We start from the raw sequence: 24983 nt of genomic DNA, 5'->3' as shown, positions 1-24983 counted from the left end.
TGAGTCTCCAATTTGAGCCAATTTGATGTATTGTAAAAGAATTCAAGTGTTTTTGTTTATTATTTTGTGTTTAGTCTTAATAAATCATATTGTTATTTTGGACGGAACTTTCATTCTGTTAATCGGTAGAGCAACCCTATCATTCCTCACTGTGTTAATGAAACCTTCGTTTATTTAACTTAACTATCAAATTAAACTATTGCAGGTGCCAAACTCTCTTCTACTCCACTGGCAGGGTTGATTAGAGTCAGTTCGCGTATTTTTTTATCCTTGTGCAACAGCAAAAGTCGGAGTTAGAATAGGGGGTGGGCTTAGAGCATCATTTACATATGTAGATTCTAGAAGAATTTAGCACCTCTCACTTAGTTGAATTGACAGCCTTGAGAATTCTACTTTTTATCGAGTAATCGAATTCCAACGGATTTCTTTTGGAACTCGTGTGGGTCACCTCACACTTTTCGTTATTTAGCGTCAACTGCCACCTACCACACCATACAGCAATCTTTTCTAAATCGGTTTGCAACTGATACTGGTCTTCGGATGACCTTACTAGACGGTAAATTACAGCGTCATCTGCGAACAACCTAAGAGAACTGCTCAGATTGTCACCCAGGTCATTTATGTAGATCAGGAACAGCAGAGGTCCCAGGACGCTTCCCTGGGGAACACCTGATATCACTTCAGTTTTGCTCGATGATTTGCCGTCTATTACTACGAACTGCGACCTTCCTGACAGGAAATCACGAAACCAGTCGCACAACTGAGACGATACCCCGTAGGCCCGCAGCTTGATTATAAGTCGCTTGTGAGGAACTGTGTCAAAAGCTTTCCGGAAATCTAGAAATACGTAATCAACTTGAGATCCCCTGTCGATAGCGGCCATTACTTCGTGCGAATAAAGAGCTAGCTGCGTTGCACAAGAACGATGTTTCCTGAAACCATGCTGATTACGTATCAATAGATCGTTCCCTTCGAGGTGATTCATAATGTTTGAATACAGTATATGCTCCAAAGCCCTACTGCAAACCGACGTCAATGATATAGGTCTGTAGTTCGATGGATTACTCCAACTTCTTTCTCGACCTCAGTCGACGGACAAAAAAAAAAAAAAAAAAAAAGGCTCTGAGCACTATGGGACTAAACATCTGAGGTCATCAGTCCCCTAGAACTTAGAACTGTAGCGCCTAGAACCGCTCGGCCACAACGGCCGGCCGACGGACTGCAGCCTGATGATGTTGCATCCTAAAGTCTATATAGAAACGAAAGATACGGTGGAAGAATGTTCGAAGGAACAGTACCAATCAAAGAACAAGAAAATTCTCAAATGAGATTTTCACTCTGTAGCGGAGTGTGCGCTGATATGAAACTTCCTGGCAGATTAAAACTGTCGGTAGGAGACGAGGCGAGATACTGGCAGAAGTAAAGCTGTGGGGACGGAGCGTGAGTCGTGCTTGGGTAGCTCAGTTGGTAGAGCTCTGGCCCGTGAAAGGCAGAGGTCCCGAGTTCCAGTCTCGGTCCGGCACACAGTTTTAACCTGCCAGGAAGTTTCAAGAAAATTCTCGCCGTTGAGGTCACGCTGCAATATGAACCACAAAACCTCCCAAAATGAACGGAGAAAAATATGACTCACAACTTAAAGGAGAGGACAGATTAGGCTGGAGGGCTGTCGAAGTGATGGTTCTCGTACTCGTTTGCAACGATAGAAGAACTCCAGCCACAAAATACAACTCTTTCAAACACTAGGGCGGCAGAAGGCGGTCCTCTGACTGCTATGCTCTAATACTATCTTCTCCTCTCCGTGTCCTGTAGACGAGAAACGCCAACTCCCAGCCACAAGTGCGGAGTTCAGATAACGTCCCGGTCGGGGCACACATTTTCATCTGTCCCCGTTGACGTATGTCAACGCCTGTAAGCGGCTAAGGGTTGTCATTTCATTGTAATTTCATTCTAATATTATAGATTTGTCCTTACAGCGTATCAACACAACGAATTTGTATTGACTGTTATACAATCCCACTGGTACATTCGAAAATGCGATACGTCTCTTTAGTTGTTTATACATTAAAATTTCACAAACGCATTTAATTGTCTCTTACTAGTTAATAAAATTTGGATACAGACAAATGATGTGATAATTGGACACAGGGGGGGGGGGGGGGGGGTGCAATTAGAACAGCTTTTCCGAAGAAAAAAAAAACATATAAATGTGCAATAAATGGTTGAAATGGCTCTGTGCACTATGGAACTTAATATCTGAGGTCATCAGTCCCCTAGAACTTAGAACTACTTAAACCTAACTAACCTAAGGACATCACACACATCCATGCCCGAGGCAGGATTCGAACCTGCGACCGTAGCTGCAGAGCGATTCCGGACAGAAGAGCCTAGAACCGCTCTGCCACAGCGGCCGGAAAAAAGAGCAGTATTTTGAACATTTATTCGCTTTCGTTACTTTCAGAGGTTATGCAGTGCACCCATACTGGCAGCAATGTTAACTACGGCACTGCTCCTCTCACATTAGCGTTAACTCCAAATAAATTTTCCGGCTTCGCGGCGCGTTTTTCCTTACGGGGACGCCGCCTGGGCACTTTACCTCGCTGTTTACTTGTTACCGTGGATACGGGCGCAAAGTTGCCCGGCAGAAGAAATGGGGTCGGGCGTCCCACGCCTCTGCAGAAGAGCTTACGGCTGCAAATGGAAAAAAAGCAAAAAAAAAAAAAAGAGAGATAAAAAGAAAACGGACAAACACGGTACTTCGTTTCCAGGTCCGGGCAGCGATCGATGACCCAGTTTTCGGCCAGACGAGATTGGTGTGGGACAAACAACGGGCAGGTACGAGAAACAACAGAACTGTTGTTTCTGTCCCTTCCACTCTACGTAGATGTCTCCCGCAGTGTCACCAAATACTGCTGTTGCCTTTTCTGTCCCCACTGCGAGAGAAAAATTTTTTCAAATTTCATTATTGTAATGTACTTACGATAATTTGTGTCCTAACATATTTCTGCGAATGTGTTTCTTTCTGTAGAAGAGACGGGGAAAAAAGCAATTGCCTCAGTACCACCCAACGTTTATTAACAGAATTACCACTACATGGGGCAGCAAACGATATTTCAGACTGAACTGAGAATTGCTTGTCAAGGAGGTTGAAATGGTTCAAATGGCTCTGAGCACTATGGGACTTAACATCTGAGGTCATCAGTCCCCTAGAACTTAGAACTACTCAAACCTAACTAACCTGAGGACAACACACACATTCATGCCCGAGGCAGGATTCGAACCTGCGACCGTAGCGCCTAGGACTGCTCGGCCATTCCGGCTGGCTGTCAAGGAGGACACAGCACGTTATGTAGAGTCATCGGCATATACGGCGTGATTCACGAATATATACAAATATTTTAATATGGTATTCTCGAATTAAAACTAAAGAAAATAGTTCATATAAACATAGATCCGCAAATTTGTAGTTACGGAGTGACGGCTAATGAAAGATTTTGCCTGAAATTTAGCAACTTCGCTCATATGAAGCCATCACAAAACTGTAAGAGATTAAAGTAAAGCACGATTTCCATTTATTTTGTTGCTATTTGTCTGGTGAATCTAATGAAACATGTCCCAGACGTGTATCTGCACTGGTTTCCCAGAACCTGACACTGAGAACAAAATAGAAAAAAATTGGAGGCATTACTTTTGAGCACGCCAACGTACTAGGGTGTATAATTCAAAAAAAGCTGCACAAATATTCCGTCGTCGTGGTAAGACTACAAAGTCGTATACACATCGAAAAAATTTTGCATCGACACGGTTCCGAGAGTTCCAGAACGTGTACAGAAAGTTGGAATAGAGATTAACATAAACATCACTTTCGCCCGTTTTATTGCTCGCGGAAACCACACATTGCATGTTGTACCACCATACAGCGAGACCTTCAGAGATGGTGGTCCAGATTGCTCTGTACACACCGGTACCTCTAATACCCAGTAGCACATCCTCTTGCATTGATGTATGCCTATATTCGCCGTATCATACTATCCATCAAGGCACTGTTGGTCCAGATTGTCCCACTCCTCAACGGCGAATCGGCGTAGATTCCTCAGAGTGGTTGGCGGGTCACGTCGTCCATAAACAGCCCTTTTCAATCTATCACAGGCATATTCGATAGCGTTCGTGTCTGGAGAACATGCTGACCACTCTAGTAGAGCAATGTCGCTATCCTGAAGGAAGTCATTCACAAGATGTGGACGATGGGGGCACGAATTGTCGTCCACGAAGACGAATGCCTCTTCAGTATACTGCCGATATGGTTGCACTATCGGTCGGATGATGGCATTAACGTTTCGTACAGCCGTTACGGCCCCTCCCACGACCACTAGCGGCGTAAGTTGGCCCCACATAATGCCACCCCAAAACAGAAGGGAACCTCCGCCTTGCTGCACTCGCTGGACAGTGTGTCTAAGGCATTCACCCTGACTGGGTTGCCCCAAAACACGTCTCCGACGATAGTCTGGTTGAAGGCAGTTGTGACGCTCATCGGTGAAGAGAACGTGATGCCAATCTTGAGCGGTCCATTCGGCATGTTTTTGGGTCAATCTGTACCGCGCTGCACGGTGTCGTGGTTGAAAAGATGGACCTCGCCATTGAGTCGAGAGTGAAGTCGCGCATCGTGCAGCCTATTGCGCACAGTTTGAGTCGTAACACGACCACCTGGGGCTGCACGAAAAGCATCATTCAACATGGTGGCGTTGCTGTCAGGGTTCCTCCGAGCCATAATCCGTAGGTATCGGTCACCTGCTGCAGTAGTAGCCCTCGGGCGGCCTGAGCGAGGCATGTCATCGACAGTTCCTGTCTCTCTGTATCTCCTCCGTCCGAACAACATCGCTTTTGTTCACTCTGAGACGCCTGGACACTTCCCTCGTTGAGAGCCCTTCCTGGCACAAAGTAACAATGCGGACGTGATCGAACCGCGGTATTGACCATCTAGGCATGGTTGAACTACGGACAACACGAGCCGTGTACCTCCTTCCTGGTGGAATGACTGGAACTGATCGGCTGTCGGACCCCCTCCGTCTTAACAGGCGCTGCTCATGCATGGTTGTTTACATCTTGGGCGGGTTTAGTGACATCTCTGAACAGTCAACGGGACTGTGATACAATATCCACAGTCAACGTCTATCTTCAGGAGTTCTGGGAAATGGGGTGATGCAACACTTTTTTTCCGTGTGTGTATAATGGAATCATACTTTCAGCAACAACTATAAAACATAATGGTACGTTGATAATTTTTAGTTTTGGATCGCCTAACTACAACTGAGTGAAACAGAATTTTCCTGCCACACGCATTCCGCCTCTATTCTTTGCAAGGCGTTTTCAGTGGTAGGTTCTGTGGTTGATGTTCTACATGTCGTGTTTTCGTTCCGTTTTAGCGCTACAGATCAAACTTTATTAATAATTATAGTACAGGGTTACATCACCAGTTAGAGTTACATTCTCAGCAAGTACACCAAGTCCTTTCATCCATACATGTATTTTTTCGTCATTACTAACTTTACGACAGGAGCGGGTATACAATGTAAAAGGCATATTACTATATACAGGGCTATTACAAATGACTGAAGCGATTTCATAAATTCACTGTAGCTCCATTCATTGACATAGGGTCACGACACACGACAGATACGTAGAAAAACTCATAAACTTCTGTTCGGCTGAAGCCGCACTTCAGGTTTCTGCCGTCAGAGCGCTCGAGAGCGCAGTGAGACAAAATGGCGACAGGAGCCGAGAAAGCGTACGTCGTGCTTGAAATGCACTCACATCAGTCAGTCATAACAGTGCAACGACACTTCAGGACGTAGTTCAACAAAGATCCACCAACTGCCAACTCCATTCGGCGATGGTATGCGCAGTTTAAAGCTTCTGGATGCCTCTGTAAGGGGAAATCAACGGGTCGGCCTGCAGTGAGCGAAGAAACGGTTGAACGCGTGCGGGCAAGTTTCACGCGTAGCCCGCGGAAGTCGACGAATGAAGCAAGCAGGGAGCTAAACGTACCACAGCCGACGGTTTGGAAAATCTTCAGCAAAAGGCTAAAGCAGAAACCTTACCGTTTACAATTGCTACAAGCCCTGACACCCGATGACAAAGTCAAACGCTTTGAATTTTCGGCGCGGTTCCAACAGCTCGTGGAAGAGGATGCGTTCAGTGCGAAACTTGTTTTCAGTGATGAAGCAACATTTTTTCTTAATGGTGAAGTGAACAGACACAATGTGCGAATGTGGGCGGTAGAGAATCCTCATGCATTCGTGCATCAAATTCGCAATTCACCAAAAGTTAACGTGTTTTGTGCAATCTCACGGTTTAAAGTTTACGACCCCTTTTTCTTCTGCGAAACAAACGTTACAGGACACGTGTATCTGGACATGCTGGAAAATTGGCTCATGCCACAACTGGAGACCGACAGCGCCGACGTCATCTTTCAACAGGATGGTGCTCCACCGCACTTCCATCGTGATGTTCGGCATTTCTTAAACAGGAGATTGGAAAACCGACGGATCGGTCGTGGTGGAGATCACGATCAGCAATTCATGTCACGGCCTCCACGCTCTCCCGACTTAACCCCACGCGATTTCTTTCTGTGGCGTTATGTGAAAGATTCAGTGTTTAAACCTCCTCTACCAAGAAACGTGCCAGAACTGCGAGCTCGCATCAACGGTGCTTTCGAACTCATTGGTGGGGACATGCTGCGCCGAGTGTGGGAGGAAGTTGATTATCGGCTTGATGTCTGCCGAATCACTAAAGGGGCACATATCGAACATTTGTGAATGCCTAAAAAAACTTTTTGAGTTTTTGTATGTGTGTGCAAAGCATTGTGAAAATATCTCAAATAATAAAGTTATTGTAGAGCTGTGAAATCGCTTCAATCATTTGTAATAACCCTGTACAGTACTAGGTCTAGACTGGGACTTAGCATCTACTCGACAATGCCAGGTCTTGTAAGCGATGACATCTCGGTCGGCGAATGATTCAAGTCCAGGTAGCGACGCATTCTCACATCGGACGATAGCTGCAGTAAACCATCCACTTCCGGTACTCCCTGTACCAGCATCAAGACTGAAACTAACTCGACATCCACGGAAAAACATGGGTCCATTCAATATAACACTGTGTGCGGTTCCACACTTCACAGAACTAGGAACTCAACACTTGTTTGGATGCATCAAAACAAGTGTTGAGTTCCTAGTGCTGTGAAGTGCGGAAAACATAAACCCCAATGGCTGTAGCATAGCGTCAAAACAAGTGTTCAGTTTCTAGGGCTGTGAGGGGTGGAAAGTAAAATCCACAGTGGCACTTATAAGAAGAAGAACAGCGCCAAAAATGGAACAAAAACACAACATGTAGAACATCACCCATGGAACCTGCCACTAGAGATACCTTGCAAGGAATAAAAGCGAAATGTGTACGGCAGGGAAATTGTTTACATTCAGTTGGTGTTAGACAGTCGAAAAGAAAAAATTATCAACATGCCGTTACATTACATGCAAATGAGGACGACAGATCTACAAAAGTTGAAGACGTGAACCTCTAAAACAGTTTGTATCATACGTCAGTTTGAACACTACCTCTGAGACCACTAGTGTCAGAATCCTCGAAGGAATCTAATAGGGAGATGGTGCACCTGTCACTTTTCGTCACATAAAAGTTGTTCCTTTTACCTTCTCTAAAACCTCTAAAATGTTGTATAGGAATTTCTTTTACACTCTGTAACTATTAAACACATTTCGTGAAAGAGGGCAACCCTCTCTCCCACCTCGTGGAAGAAACGATTGTGTGTGGAAGTACGGAAAGGTCTAACTCCTGGATAGACCATAGTGTTACTAATTTCATTTATTCAGTTCAAGAGAAGCATGCTTCCTCCTTTATTAGATATGAGATACATACACAGTGGTGATAAAAATCATATCATACTGATATGCACCTATACATGTGTGGTGTGCGTAGTGTAAGACCTTCGGTACACACACCATCAGATTATTTGACTTGTCGCTCTAACGAAGTAGGCGAGTGTCAGCAATGTGTCTCGTGGTCTTATCGTGGTGTGTTTATCTTCTGCCGTTAGGTCAGACGATAGAAATGCCACTTGCACGCTCAGAGTAGCAGATTGACAGTGACCAACTTTAAACAGAACTTGATTAATTTTCACACACATTTATTAAAATAATAAAAAGCATAGACATTACGTAACTTGATTCTGGATGCTGTTTACATTTGACAATCTGAAGTTCCTTTGGTCTTGGTACGTTAATCTTATTCTCACATATCTCTGATACTTGACAAAGTGTCTATTCATTTATCTTCATGGCTATGTACAGGAATATGGTAATCTTATTAGATGCAGACTGAAACTTGACAATAGACTGATACAGACTAATGCAGACTGACTAATCGGAGGTCTGTACACTCATTATAATACCTTGTGCGTTAATGTATCACTGTGCGAGTGTGATCTGTGAGGAGAAAAGATTCTATGTTAGCAGCGATCTCATTGGCTGCGTTACATATTAATACGCGAATCGGCAGAAGCAGAATTTGGTCCGCCTCTAAGGCAGCGCCATCTCGTAGTGTGGAGACGGACGAGCGCTGCGCCTGCGCTGTTGTGCTTAGCGGGGCGCGCTCTAGTGGGGAAGTTGTGTACGTGCTGACTACGCGGAACTATGTACACAACAACATGTGTAGTATCGCGAATACAAGGTATAAAAGGGCAGTCCATTGGCGAATATGTCATTGATACTCATTGGTGATTCATATTACAAGGTTTCCGACATGATCATGGCCGCACGACGAGAATTAACGGGCTTTAAAGGCGGAATGGTAGGTGGAGCTAGACACATCGGACATTCCATTTCGAAATTCGTTAGGAAATCCCATATTCTGAGAGTCACACTGTCAAGATTGTGCTGAGGATACCAAATTACAGGCATTGCGTCTCACCGTGGACAGTGCAGTGGCCGACAGCCTTCACTTAATGACCGAAAGCAGCGGCGTTTGTATAGAGTTGTCAGTGCTAACAGACAAGCAACCCTGCGTGAAATAACCGCAGAAATCAAGGTCGGACGTATGATGAGCCCCCTGGAGTAGTGCAGCGAAATTTGGCATTAATGGGCTATGGCAGAGAAGATGGTAATGTTGAAGATGCAGGGAATATAAAGGGTCTCTGGAAAGATCATGAAACTGTTAAACGCTGAGGAGCAGGTACACGAGGAAACAACAAATAATGGAGAAATTGAGAGATGTTGGGAAGCAGAATTAGAACAAATTGAGAGATGTTGGGAAGCAGAATTAGAACAAATTACACGTGAAGAAATGGAAATAGCTGTGAAGAGGATGAATGGGGGGAAAGCCCCAGGACCTGATGAAGTATCAGTGGACATTGTGGTGTCACCGCCAGACACCACACTTGCTAGGTGGTAGCCTTTAAATCGGCCGCGGTCCGTTAGTATACGTCGGACCCGCGTGTCGCCACTGTCAGTGATTGCAGACCGAGAGCCGCCACACGGCAGGTCTAGAGACACGTCCTAGCACTAGAGATGGGCAAAACTGTTCTTTTCAGAGATCGGATCAGAAGTGTTCACTCCCTGAAATGAACTAGCTCTTTTTCATGACTCACCACTCATTCACAATGGAAAATAAATGGAAGGTACATTGTCCTTTAAACTTGGTTTATTCCAGTACTATACCTGTATTTTGAACTTATTTGATGCTATTTTGAAGTAACACAGATAATGAGTAAGAATTTTGTATTGTTTATTGAAATTTCCACGATATGACTAAGTTTTTGATTATTAATTTATTTTGCACTATCGTGGTTTTTTGGGTGATCGGAAAATGTTGTAACTTGAGATTTACATTAACAATGTATTTGGGTATAATGTATTAAAATTTCATTAACCTCGTACAAATACATCATAAGCCATATATTTTTAAAGTGAACGTTTCCTTCCGAAGACGCCTAAAATCGCAAAATCCGTACCAGAATAAGAAAAAAAAATATAAATTTGACTGTAAGACTAAAGTGCTGCATGTAGCCTTACGCAGAATAAAACAAGGAAAATATTGGTGTATCACATTTTGCGATACGTTTATCGGTTCCCTCGTAATTAAAGCGTAAATTCGAGTGTCCATAATAAAAATCCTATAGTAAGAGGAGTCGTCAGGAGCCTAATCTGATCAGTTTAAACAAATAAAAATAAAATAAAAACAAATGATGTATACATAACATAATAATGTAATATACATAGCGGTATTACTACGAAGAACAATATCCAGTAGGGACAAACTCCGATGCAGAGGTGCTGAGTCGAGCAGGTCGAGCCGCGAGCTGTATTACTGCGTGAGCTGAGACCGCAGAGACCAGAGTGACACCTGAGTCGCTTTGCTCAACGCTCTGGCTAGAGTCGAGACGGTGGGGTGAGCGTTGAGTGGGCGAGTTCCGAGGGTGGGGGGAGCGGCGAACGGCCACCAGTCACCCGCTCTGAGACAAATCGTCCGTTCTCTTGTGAGCAGGTTGTTGCAAGTAGTTCTTATGTTATCCGCTAGGTGGCTCTCCGTCCTGTTGCTCGCATCAACTGCCCAGAGGGCAGGACGTGCGACTGAAACGATCGCTGACGGAGTGCGATGCTAAGTTAAGCTGCGTCAGACACTGTACGCAGCAGAGGAAGCACAGAGACTGCACGGCATATGTGAAACACAAAATCCAATGGGGCACTGCACAATGCAGGCAGCCAAGGCAGAAGCAGGGCAGAGGCCGGCGTTGGCTGTGTTGTGTGGCGTGCACTGTGCTCTGACCAGCAGAGGCGCTGCTGATATGCTCTGTCTGTCTCTCTCTCTCTCTCTCTCTCTCTCCCGTGGGAAACGTTTGGAGCTACCGTTCTTTTTTTCTGATTCAACTCTATGAATCAGTTCAGGAGCGGATCCCCCATCTCTACCTAGCACTCGCCCCAGTTGTACAGCCAACTTTGCTAGCGATGCTACCCTGACAAATATGCTCTCATTTGCCGAGACGATAGTTAGCATAGCCTTCAGCTACGTCATTTGCTACAACCTAGCAAGTCGCCGTTACCAATTGATATTGAGATATTAAAAGCATGTACATTCAAGAGCGATGTTCTCCAATTGTGGATTAAAGTTAAGTATTACTTCAACTACGTACTTTATTTGCTACTACACAAAACCTTAACTGTTCCAGACCTCACGCCAGTCTGCGTGAGCTTGCACGCGTGCATTTCGGCGTCCTCTAGCTACAAGGTGTTGGCTCTTCTGCCAACACTTCAGACATGATAAGAGCAACAGGTCCAGTGGGAATGCAGTGGCTGTATAGTCATGGATGTGGAGAAATAGTACAATACCTGATGACTGGAGAAGAGGAGACATTGTTCCCATCTTCAAAAAAGGCTGCAGAGGAATAACCCTTATGAGTTATACAGCCAAGATTTTTGAAAGAATTTTACTAAATCGAATAGATGAACGAATAGATTACGAGGGGCGTTTGAAAGCCTCTGCAAAGTCCGAGGGATGGCACTACCGGTGCATATCGAGGTCATGTGTGCTTACAAGGGAACCTCCCCATCGCACCCCCCTCAGATCTAGTTATAAGCTGGCACAGTGGATAGGCCTTGAATAGTTGAACACAGATCAATCGAGAAAACAGGAAGAAGTTGTGTGGAACTATGAAAAAATAAGCAAAATATACAAACTGAGTAGTCCATGTGCAAGATATGCAATATCAAGGATAGTGCGAGCTAAGGAGCGCCGCGGTCCCGTGGTTAGCGTGAGCAGCTGCGGAACGAGAGGTCCTTTGTTCAAGTCTTGCCACGACCGAAAAGTTTAATTTTTTGTTTTTAGTCAATTATTATGTGTCCGTCCGTCCGTCCGATGCGAGGTAACTGCGCCGTAGTATGGGGACGCTACACCTAAACAAACATCGAAACACACGACGTCAGTCGACTACGGTACAAGTTAGGTGGGTCGACTACATATTCCTGTCATGTGACGCACAAGCCGTCACAAGTGTCGTATAGAATACATCAGACGTGTTTTCCTGTGGACGAATCGGTTGACCTATGACCTTGCGATCTAATGTGTTTGGCTCCCATTGGAGAGGCACGTCCTTTCGTCTACTAATCGCACGGTCTTGCGGTGCGGTCTCAAAACACAGACACTAAACTTATTACAGTGAACAGAGACGTCAATGAACGAACGGACAGATCATAACTTTGCGAAAATAAAGAAAATAAACTTCTCACTCGAGGGAAGACTTGAACCAAGGAATTCTCGCTCTGCAGCTGCTCACGCTAACCACGGGACCACGGCGCTCCTGAGTTCAGACTATCCTTGATATTCCATATCTTGCGCATGGACTACTCAGTTTGTATATTTTGCTTATTTTTTCATAGTTCCACACAACTAATTCCTGTTTTCTCGATTGATCTGTCTTCAGTTTTTCAAGACCTATCCACTGTGCCAACTTATAACTAAATCTGAACGGGGTGCGATGGGGAGGTTCCCTTGTTAGTAGCATCTTTGGAAAGAACACACATCAAATTTCAGCCATATTGGTCTATTTCTTCGTGTATGGCATTCGTGTGGATCAAGGAAGTCGAGTGATCTTCAAAAAATGGACGAAAAAGAATTTCGTGTGGTGATTAAACATTACTTCATGAGAGGCAAATCGCCTCAGGAGACTAAAGAGAAGCTTGATAAATATTACGGTGACTCTGCACCTTCGATTGCAACAGTTTATAAGTGGTTTAAAACTTTTTGGAGTTGCCATATGGGCACAAGTGATGGACGCCCTGTGGAGGTTACGACTCCAGAAATCACTGATAAAATTTATGATACGGTGATCGATGGCAGAAGAGTTAAGGTGCGTGAGATTGGTAGTGCTGTGGGCATTTCGAATGAACGGCTACATAATATTATGCATAAACATCTGTACATGACAAAGCAATCCGCAAGATGCATTCCGCGATTGCTCACGCTTGACCAAAAACGGAATCGTGTGTAAAGTGTTGCACGGTAGGTTTGCAGCTGTTCAGGAAGAATCCGCAGGACTTTAAGCGTCATTTCGTCACTGGATATGTGGATACATTACTGTGCTCCTGAGACAAAACAATTATCTAAACAATGGGTTACCAAGGGAGAATCTGCACTAAAAAGGCGAATACCATTCCTTCGGTCGGAAAGGTTATGGCGACTGCCGTTTGGGGTTCGCAAAGGATAATCCTCATCGACTATCTGGAAAAGGGTAAAACTACTACAGGTGAATATTATTCATTGTCATTGGACCGTTAGAAAACCGAGCTGCAAGAAAAACGCCGGCGATTGGACCGCAAAAAAAGTCCTTTTCCATCATGACAATGCACCAGCACACACCTCAGCAGTTGTTGTCGCAAAATTAATGAAAATAGGATTCCAACTCATTTCACATCCCTCCTACTCTCCAGACTTGGCTCCCTCGGACTACTATTTGTTCCCCAATTTGAAGAAATGGCTGGTGGGACAAAGATTTTATTCAGATGAGGAGGTGATTGCAGCAACTAATAGCTATTCTGCAGACTTGAACAATTCCCATTATTTGAAAGGGATCAACAAATTAGAACAGCTTTGGACGAAGTTTACATGTCTTAAAGGAGACTGTGTGGAAAAATAAAAAAGGTTTACCCCAAACATGTGAATAACTTTTACTTTTTCACGGACATTTCAAACGCCCCTCACACATAGTCAATTCAATTTATATTTTTGTCTATTCTTAGTCCTGCAATCTTTGCTGAGGCAGAAAACTTTATATTTGTCGCACTTAAGATTAATGATGCTAGAAATTCTCGATATTTTGGGATAGTGAGATTAGTATGACCAACCAGTACTGCTTGAGTTTTGGATGGGTTGTGCTTTAACCCTACATTCTGTACCAATTTCGATACAACCAACAGATCAGAATTAAAATTCTCGATAGATGTGTAAAGGTTTATTATTTCTGCACTTAGATACATTTGGAGGTCATCGGCATATATATGGTATTAGATTGGTGCATAAGTTCGTAGCGTTATTCCGTAAGTTCAACAAACACAACACATACACATAACAGAGGCTTTAGTCATCAATGATACATTCTACAAGCGAAGTGGCGCAGTACGGGGTGCATTCAAGTTCTAAGGCCTCCAATTTTAAAATGAAGCCGCGTTCATTGTCAATACGACCCAGAAATGGCAGCACATTATGGCAGATGGAATTTTACCACCAGAGCTGAGAATGAGAACTGTTTTAAGTACTTAAAATGGCGACGTTTTCCTTACTTGAACAGCGTGCAATCATTCGTTTTCTGAATTTGCGTGGTGTGAAATCAATTGAAATTCATCGACAGTTGAAGGAGACATGTGGTGATGGAGTTATGGATGAGTCAAAAGTGCGTTCGTGGGTGTGACAGTTTAATGAAGGCAGAACATCGTGTGACAACAAACCGAAACAACCTCGGGCTCGCACAAGCCAGTCTGACGACATGATCGAGAAAGTGGAGAGAATTGTTTTGGGGGATCGCCGAATGACTGTTGAACAGATCACCTCCAGAGTTGGCATTTCTGTGTGTTCTGTGCACACAATCCTGCATGACGACCTGAAAATGCGAAAAGTGTCATCCAGGTGGGTGCCACGAATGCTGACGGACGACCACACGGCTGCCCGTGTGGCACGTTGCCGAGCAATGTTGATGCGCAATGACAGCACGAATGGCACTTTCTTTTCATCGGTTGTGACAATGGATGAGACGTGGATGCCATTTTTCAATCCAGAAACAAAGCGCCAGTCAGCTCAATGGAAGCACACAGATTCACCACCGCCAAAAAAATTTCGGGTAACCGCCAGTGCTGAAAAAATGATGGTGTCCACGTTCTGGGACAGCGAGGGCGTAATCCTTACCCATTGCGTTCCAAAGAGCACTACGGTAACAGGTGCATCCTACGAAAATGTTTTGAAGAACAAATTCCTTCCTGCACTGCAACAAAAACGTCCGGGAAGGGCTGCGCGTGTGCTGTTTCACCAAGACAACGCATCCGCACATCGAGCTAACATTACGCAACAGTTTCTTCGTGCTAACAACATTGAAGCGATTCCTCATGCTCCCTACTCACCTGACCTGGCTCCTAGTGACCTTTGGCTTTTTCCAACAATGAAAGCACTCTCCGTGGCCGCACATTCACCAGTCGTGCTGCTATTGCCTCAGCGATTTTCCAGTGGTCAAAACAGAGTCCTAAAGAAGCCTTCGCTGCTGCCATGGAATCGTGGCGTCAGCGTTGTGAAAAATGTGTACGTCTTCAGGGCGATTACGTCGAGAAGTAACGCCAGTTTCATCGATTTCAGGTGAGTAGTTAAGTAGAAAAAAAATCGGAGGCCTTAGATGTTGAATGCACCTCGTAGTTAGCACACTGGACTTGCTTTCGCGAGGACGACATTTCAAACCCACGTCTGGCCATCCAGATTTGGTTTTATGCAATTTCCCTAAATCGCTAGGATGGTTCCTTTGAAGGGCGAAGGCTGATTTCCTTCCCATTCTTGACACAATACGAGCTTGTGCTCCATCTCTGATGACCTCGATGGGGATGGGACATTAAACCCAACTTTACTTTCTCTATTTACATCACTCTGCCAACACTGGGCTAGCTTTTGGATCCTGTGACTGTAGAAATCACGTGGATGTAAGCGGAAGAACTAATCGAGCCATGATCATTGCGCATTGTCATCCTGGTAGGAAGTTCGTTGAAGGCTGCTTGATACAGAGCGGAAAACGTGTAAATCTGAGTATGCAAGAGCAAGTGAATAGGGTGGGTGCGGAATTTCTTCCCAACGTGACTCCTATGAAATGGGGGTGGGTGCTATCTTGGAGTAGCATCACTCCATGCAGTCTTCCTCGTCGTTGTTTAAATATCAGCAGTGATGGTTACACCTTGGGGAAGCAATTCGTAGTACACATCACCATTGCTGTTCCACCAGATGCATAACATTATCTTATATAGATGTCTGCAGGTCTTTGCATAGGTAGTTGGGGGCTTGTCCCTTTTTTCTTTATGTTAGCATAAAGACATTATTTCTCACCACCAGTAATGATACAGAATAGGAATCGCTAGTGTTGTTCAAGAGCCAACTGATGACTAGCATGGAGAGATACACATATGAAGGGCTTATTTCAATAGTGGTACAAGTCCATTTTTGTTCATTATAAGATACAGAGTCCGATAGTTAAATGAGAGCGGAAAAGTCTGCAGTTGAGATACCAGAAATACTCAAGCATATGGCTTCTTGCTAGAGATGAACCTTTCTTTCTGTTTGTTTGGATCATTAATTTCAGAAGCATTATAGGCAGAAACGTGGAGGTGATGGACTTGTACTACTATTGAAATAAGCCCTTCATATGGCCACCTGCTGAGTTTTGTGATTTTGACATACAGCATGAGGTATCCACACACCTGATTTATGAACATTCCCCACTGCATGCGAAATATGCATGATTATGGAATGACATTTGCTACCTGCTTGTGTGGCCGAACAGTCTGGAACCGTGTGACAGCTACGGTCGCAGGTTCGAATCCTGCCTTGGGCATGGATGTATGTGTGATGTCCTTAGGTTAATTAGGTTTAAGTAGTTCTAAGTTCTCAACGGGGATTGCCATTAATGTTGAAACGATCCTCCTCCCCAAACATGGCACAAATGTTTCTGGCTGTCTCTGCTGCTTTCACCCCTCTATTGAAACTGAACTCCAACAAAGGATATGTTGGAAATGTTCACATTGCTCCATTTGGCACTCCATTTCTAGCATCCACAACTCTACTCACTATCTGCAATGACAATATGGCCATATGTAAATTCAGATAGCAACATTGAACTAGAATTAAAAAAACGACAATCGATAAATAAACTCATAGCAACCGGAATACCAACATGCAGAACCAACACTACAAACTTATGGATCAACCTAATATTACAGATTTGCTCTTATAGCACATAAAAACAATAAATTTGATTGGACTGTAATGTAATTCCATTGTTACATTCAAAAGTCGATACATTTCTTTAGTTGTTTATACATTAAAATTTGACAGGTGCTTAGGAGCAGCAGAACAAAACTGATGACACGTGATTTGCGTGTAATGAAAACAGTATAGGGCCTAATACTGAACCCTGGGCGACGCCTGATACTACCCTCCTCCATTGTGACTTCACGGTGCCAGATATGACACACAGCTGGTGAGCAAAACCATTACACAGCACTTGCGAAAACTTTGGCTGCCTAGTTTGCCAAGTAAAATGTTAAAATCGACAGTGCAAAAGGCTTTGCTGAATTCCAAGAGGCGTACGAAAGTCACCTCTTGTCCATATCGGTACATGGAAGGGTGAGGTCATCTCTTATCGCTCAGGAAATAGAGCAACTCGCCCAGTTTCGATTTTTAATAATTAAGACTGGCACAGTTGCAGTGTATAGCACTAGGGCACAGGTGTATCAGAAGATGTAGACAAATCATCCACTCCATATTCCCGCAATGAATTAATTCACGCCTGTAGATAGACAACCCAACGGACAGACTTCCTAAGACAACTTGTGTCAACAAATTTAATAAATTGCATGCACGTACTTGCGTTTGCCACCTCATAAACAGAGCCTATACTGAACACTTGCAATGTGAGTCAAAAACGTGGAGATCTATCCATTAATATGTATCTGTTTTCCAAATGTCTCGTAATTTACTCACAGCCACCTCCAGAAACCCTGGAGGTACTTGGTGTAGTGAACCATACTTCGTCGCACCGATAACAGCTCTACAATGAGATGACAAAAGTCATGGATAGCAATTTGCAAATAAACACAAATAAAGGTAGCATCACGTACACAATGTGCATTGAGGAGCTGTCATTTGTACTGAGGTGATTCACGTGAAGAGGTTTCTGATGTGATTATGGTCTCTACCCCCACCCCCCCCCCTCCCCACCCCCCCAACACCCCAGAGGAATTAACACACTTACAACATGAAGTGGAGGTTGGACCTAGATGGATCGGACATTCCACTTTGTAAATCGTGAGGGAAATCTATATTGCAAGATCGACAGTGACAAGAGTGTGCCAAAAATACCAGACCTCATGGATCATGGCAATTGAATCTCAATGTAGAGAAATGTAATGTGCTGCGAGTACATAGAAAGAAAGATGCCTTATCATTTAGCTACAATATACCAGGTCAGCAACTGGAAGCAGTTAATTCCATAGCCGGCAGTGGTGGCCGAGCGGTTCTAGGCGCTACAGTCTGGAACTCGGCGACCGCTACGGTCGCAGGTTCGAATCCTGTCTCGGGCATGGACGTGTGTGATCTTCTTAGGTTGGTTAGGTTTAAGTAGTTCTAAGTTCTAGGGGACTGATGACCTCAGAAGTTAAGTCCCATATTGCTCAGAGCCATTTGAACCATTTGAGTTAATTCCATAAATTATCTGGGAGTACACATTAGGAGTGATTTAAAATGGAATGATCATATAAAGTTGATCGTCGGCAAAGCAGATGCCAGACTGAGACTCATTGGAAGAATCCTAAGGAAATGCAATCCGAAAACAAAGGAAGTAGGTTACAGTACGCTTGTTCGCCCACTGCTTGAATACTGCTCAGCAGTGTGGGATCCGTACCAGATAGGGTTGACAGAAGAGATAGAGAAGATCCAACGGAGAGCAACGCGCTTCGTTACAGGATCATTTAGTAATCGCGAAAGCGTTAAGGAGATGATAGATAAACTCCAGTGGAAGACTCTGCAGGAGAGACGCTCAGTAGCTCGATACAGGCTTTTGTTGAAGTTTCGAGAACATACCTTCACCGAGGAGTCAAGCAGTATATTGCTCCCTCCTACGTATATCTCGCGAAGAGACTGTGAGGATAAAATCAGAGAGATTAGAGCCCACACAGAGGCATACCGACAATCAGTCTTTCCACGAACAATATGAGACTGGAATAGAAGGGAGAACCGATAGAGGCACTCAAGGTACCCTCCGCCACACACCGTCAGGTGGCTTGCGGAGTATGGATGTAGGTGTAGATGTAGATAACTTCTCAGTAAGGGGAACACAGTGGCCAACGGCCTTCACTTAATTACCGAGAGCAGCTGTGTTTGTGTAGAGGTTTCAGTGGCAACAGACAAGTAACACGGCATGAAATAATCGCAGAAATCAGTGTGGGATGTACTATGAACGTATCCGTTACTACAGTGCGATGAAATTTGCCGCTAATGGGCTATGGCAGAAGATGACCGAAGTGAGGGCCTTTGCTAACGGCACGACATCGCCTACAGTGCCTCTCCAGTGCTCGTAACCACACTGCTTGGACCCTAGACGACTGGAAAGCTTTATCCTGGTCTCATAAGACCCACTTTCAGTTGGAGAGAGCCAATGGCAGGGTGTGAGTGTGGTGCATCCTCCTGAAGCCATGGACGGAAATTGTCGACAAGGCGCTATACAAACTGGTGGTGGCTCCATAGCGGTGTGGGCTGTTTGTATATGGTATTGACTGGGTTCTCTGGCCCAACCGAACCGATCATTGACTGGAAACGGTTACGTTTGGCTACCTGGGGACCATTTGCAGCCATTCGTGGTCTTCATGTTCCCAAACAACGACGAAATTTTTATGGATGACAATGTGCCATATCACTCTGTCACAATCGTTCGCAAATGATTTGAAGAACATTGAGGACAACTCTAGCGAATGATTACGCCACCCATCAAACGTTTATGGGGCTTAACCGAGAGGTCAGTTCGTGCACAAAATGCTGCACTAACAACACTTTCGGAATTATGGATGGCTGTAGAGACATCATAGGTCAACATTCAAATGGGACATCTGAGCTCATCAGTCCCCTAGACTTAAAAAAATGTTCAAAAGTGTGTGAAATACTATGGGACGTAACTGCTAAGGCCATCAGTCCCCAAGCTTACACACTACTTATCCTAAATTATCCTAAGGACGAACACACACACCCATGCCCGAGGGAGGACTCGTTTCACAGAGGAAGATTGCACTGTAGTTCCTTCTCTAGATTGTCGCACAGATGACAAAATGGTAGATATCGAAATAGACGACAGAGGGATAGAGAAACAATTAAAATCGCTCAAAAGAGGAAAGGCCGCTGGACCTGATGGGATACCAGTTCGATTTTACACAGAATACGCGAAGGAACGTGCCCCCATTTGTGCAGCAGTGTACCGTAGGTCTCTAGAAGAGCGTAGCGTTCCAAAGGATTGGAAAAGGGCACAGGTCATCCCCGTTTTCAAGAAGGGACGTCGAACAGATGTGCACAACTATAGACCTATATCTCTAACGTCGATCAGTCGTAGAATTTTGGAACACGTATTGTGTTCGAGTATAATGACTTTTCTGGAGACTAGAAATCTACTCTGTAGGAATCAGCATGGGTTTCGAAAAAGACGGTCGTGTGAAACCCAGCTCGCGCTATTCGTCCATGAGACTCAGAGGGCCATAGACACGGGTTCACAGGTAGATGCCGTGTTTCTTGACTTCCGCAAGGCGTTCGATACAGTTCCCCACAGTCGTTTAATGAACAAAGTAAGAGCATATGGACTATCAGACCAATTGTGTGATTGGATTGACGAGTTCCTAGATAACAGGACGCAGCATGTCATTCTCAATGGAGAGAAATCTTCCGAAGTAAGAGTGATTTCAGGTGTGCCGCAGGGGAGTGTCATAGGACCGTTGCTATTCACAATATACATAAATGACCTGGTGGATGACATCGGAAGTTCACTGAGGCTTTTTGCAGATGATGCTGTGGTGTATCGAGAGGTTGTAACAATGGAAAATTGTACTGAAATGCAGGAGGATCTGCAGCGAATTGACGCACGGTGCAGGGAATGGCAATTGAATCTCAATGTAGACAAGTATAATGTGCTGCGAATATATAGAAAGCAAGATCCTTTATCATTTAGTTACAAAATAGCAGGTCAGCAATTGGAAGCAGTTAATTCCATAAATTATCTGGGAGTATGCATTAGGAGTGATTTAAAATGGAATGATCATATAAAGTTGATCGTCGGTAAAGCAGATGCCAGACTGAGATTCATTGGAAGAATCCTAAGGAAATGCAATCCGAAAGCAAAGGAAGTAGGTTACAGTACGCTTGTTCGCCGACTGCTTGAATACTGCTCAGCAGTGTGGGATCCGTACCAGATAGGGTTGATAGAAGATTTAGAGAAGATCCAACGGAGAGCAGCGCGCTTCGTTACAGGATCATTTAGTAATCGCGAAAGCGTTACGGAGATGATAGATAAACTGCAGTGGAAGACTCTGCAGGAGAGACGCTCAGTGGCTCGGTACGGGCTTTTGTCAAAGTTTCGAGAACATACCTTCACCGAAGAGTCAAGCAGTATATTGCTCCATCCTACGTATATCTCGCGAAGAGACCGTGAGGATAAAATCAGAGAGATTAGAGCCCACACACAGAGGCATACCGACAATCCTTCTTTCCACGAACAATACGAGACTGGAATAGAAGGGAGAACCGATAGAGGTACTCAAGGTACCCTCCGCCACACACCGTCAGGTGGCTTGCGGAGTATGGATGTAGATGTAGATGTAGATGTAGAACCTCCGCCAGGACCAGCCACACAGTCCTTGACTGCAGCGCCTTAGTCCGCTCGGCTAATCATGCGCAGCCCCTAAAAGCTAACTAACATATAGACACCACACACATCCATGCCTGAGGCAGGATTCGAACCTGCAACCATAGCAGCCACGTGGTTCCAGACTGAAGCGCTCGGCCACAGCGGCCGGCCAAAATTAGGGGTTATCCCATGACTTTTAAAAGAAACTCCTCCCGAACAGGCCATGAAGGCCCAACGGTACCGACCGGCCGCCGTGCCATCCTGAGCCCACAGGCGTCACTGGATCGGATATATTAGGGGATGTGGTCAGCACACCACTCTCCCAGCCATATGTCAGTTTCCGAGACTGGAGCCACTATTTCTCAATCGAGTAGCTCCTCAGTTTGCTTCACAAGAGCTGAGTCCACCCCACTTGCCAACAGCGCTCGGCAGACTGGATGGTCACCCATCCAAGTGCTGGCCCAGCCCGAAAGCGCTTAACTTCGGTGATCTGACGGCAACCAGTGTTAGCACTGCGGCAAGGCCGTTGGCATCCCATGACTTTTGATAGCCATAAAAATCCTTATCTATTGCAATCTAGTGATTAGTTGCAAATCAAAGAATGCTTCGCGCTAAAACGTTTTAACCAATCTGTGATACTTACCGGTAAATTGTGGGCACAGGGAAGGCGTCCTCGTCCTCATTGTTGTTGTTGGTGTCATTGTTGTTGGCGTTGCTGTTGCCAAGGCTACAAAGAACAATGGACGACATGGTCCCCTGGTTATCCCCCACACCAATATTGGTCACACTCCAAACGACTAACAAAACGCGTTAAAAGGCAAAGGTGAAAGACTTTGTGGTAGCGCTGAGCTCGCCCTTGACGGCGAGGTATCAACGAATCTGCTCGGCCACAATACGTGTGTGTAGGAGCGAACAATTAAAAGCTACACGGCGTCTGTGAAGGCAGACATTCGCTATTGGTATGGTACCGTATAATACAAGAATATCACCGCATTAAAACGTCCCGCTTGTGTTCGGAACTGTAGCAACGAACGGGAAAGCCATAACGTTAATATTTGAGCGATAGTACGTTTGTTTATTTAACTGTACAAAAATTATTTTACTTTACAAAGTGAATCTCTTTTGGTAAGCCTGGCCTGGAAATATAGCTTCGTGCTCTCGATATAAAATTTCTTACGTCTAAAATATGCGTGAGCAAATGTAAAAATGATGTACTTTTCGAATTATCTTCTACAAAAATACTTTGCGAAATACGTTATAAATTTGCGGCATTACTTAGTGATTTTTGTTTGGGGGTGGGGGCAGATATTGGGAGACTTTAAATCTCTATAAGCACTTTTCCTGGATATGACGTGGTTAATGCCGTTGTAGTCCACAATTGCGCTAGGAGACTTAGATGCTACCTTGTAATTTCACACTGGGTTTTGATCTTTCATATAATTAACGTAAGCGAGTTGTCTCTAAAAATGAGGCAAATATGGAGCTATTGAAGTGCTGCTGAAATCCAACAAATTTAGTAGCCCTCAATCGGATTACAATAAAATTTGGATTCGTTTATTGTCAACAATCTCTAAAAAGACAGTGAGTTAATTAATGTGTGATTTATGGCCAGAAAACTTGGTGAACCGAAATACAGTGAGATAGATTAAATGCAAACTCACTTTACTACACAGGCTAGCTTTGACACCTATAATGAATGTAATATCTAGGACGACGAAATATGTAGTGAATCAATTGAAAGCCTGAGGTATTTAAATCTATTGACGATTCAGTACTTTTCTCTGTAAATTTGGGACAGTTTCTAAAGCTGCTGTTTAGCTATAACGATTGTGCGCTATATTTGTAGTCATCTTGTTGACTACTATTAGCAGGGGTGATTCAGAAATTATAAAGATTATCGGAAGAAAGCGAGATGATTTACGCTTCAACTGACAAAATAGGGTCTTGTTGTAGTGATTAGAATAGTTAAGGCCCCAATAATACAAAAGTGCTCAGTTTCCTCCCAGAAAAGTGGAGAGCAAAGACATCTGAACACCTTCTATTTGGAAGCATTGACATTTAGATCCTTAAAGGTACGACAAATAAGTTGTGCCGTCTGTTAAGGAATAATTTTTATGCGTTCGTTTCAGTTAGTGGTCCAAACATTTACACGCAACCCTAAGGTCGCCACTCCTTTGGGTACTGAGAAGCAATCATTCTTACACAACGGAAATACTGATTTAACGCGATTTGCCGATATGTTTACCTTTTTTTTTTAAGGACTCCTTTAGTTTGATCTAAACGATCTGATTCTCACATTTACTAGCCACACTCTCGAATATTACGAAGCTTTAGTCTGTATGTTACGGAACGACGGTAAAAGAGGGTCGGAACCAAAATTTTCGTTGTATGAATGTGACTATAGCGGGAACTGAAAAACAATTTTAGGCAATCACTTGGAGTGCTACCAATTGCTGGCGAGGTTGGGAAGATTTTTGAAAGCGTAAGAGAGATTTACAAAGTTGGCAACACCCTTGGCAGTCAGCCACCGCTCGCAACAATGCCTTCCACCACAACAATGACACGTCGAGGCCACACGCAAAAAAGATAACCACACGCGCACACACAGACGGAGCAGTTCACTGGTTGCGACGGACTGGCGTCAGAGGCCGAAGCGGAAAGAGAAAGTAAAAGAAAAAAAATTGTAGAACTTTTTTTTTTTTAGTAACGGTTCTGGCACGACGACAGCGGCGAAGACGACGACGTAGACTGCGCGCGGCGCTGGCGACCGGGTTGTTGTGACAAATTTAGAAATGCCCGGACGTCGTGTTGTTTAATCGGCCACATTCAGATTTTTTTTTTTTTTTTTTCTCTGGACGGAGTTTCAGTGGCGCGCGGCGCGTTGCTCAACTGTCGCTCGGAACACTGGCAGCGATCTGAAAAGTTGTAACGGTCGGCGCTCGCTCCCTGCTGCTTCTTGTTCCCCCCCTGCGCGCGGCGGATTCGCGCTTTCACTGCTCCGGCATATTACACCCGCAGCGCGTCTTGACCTCGCGGCCGACCCCACACGTTGTGTCTGCAGCTGTTCCCGTGCGGTCCGTCACTAGAGGCGTGCGCCATTGGACCGGCGCGAAGGCAGCCGAGCGGCGCCTTCGGCCGTTTCCGGCGGCCGCCAGGCGGCAGCAGCGTCGCCGGCCCGCCGTGTGACCTACACACGGCGCCGCAGCGCTGCGCCTCGCCGCACTGCCGACAATCGATAGCTGCTGGCGGGGGGTCCCCCTACCTCCTTCACCCCCCCCCCCATCCAACCCATCCAGCCGAT

The 24983-nt window shown here is 44.7% G+C and overlaps 1 protein-coding gene across 1 annotated transcript in view; it reads right to left on the bottom strand.

Moving 5' to 3' along the window:
* The window catches only part of LOC126159971 (voltage-gated potassium channel subunit beta-2-like), a 683413-nt gene that overhangs the window by 303142 nt on the left and 355288 nt on the right, over positions 1-24983 (bottom strand). The window lies entirely within an intron of this gene.

Source organism: Schistocerca cancellata, unplaced genomic scaffold, assembly GCF_023864275.1.
Source record: "Schistocerca cancellata isolate TAMUIC-IGC-003103 unplaced genomic scaffold, iqSchCanc2.1 HiC_scaffold_1150, whole genome shotgun sequence".
Taxonomy (NCBI): domain Eukaryota; kingdom Metazoa; phylum Arthropoda; class Insecta; order Orthoptera; family Acrididae; genus Schistocerca; species Schistocerca cancellata.
The sequence above is the reverse complement of the archived record's forward strand: the minus strand, read 5'-3'. Positions and strand labels throughout refer to the sequence as shown.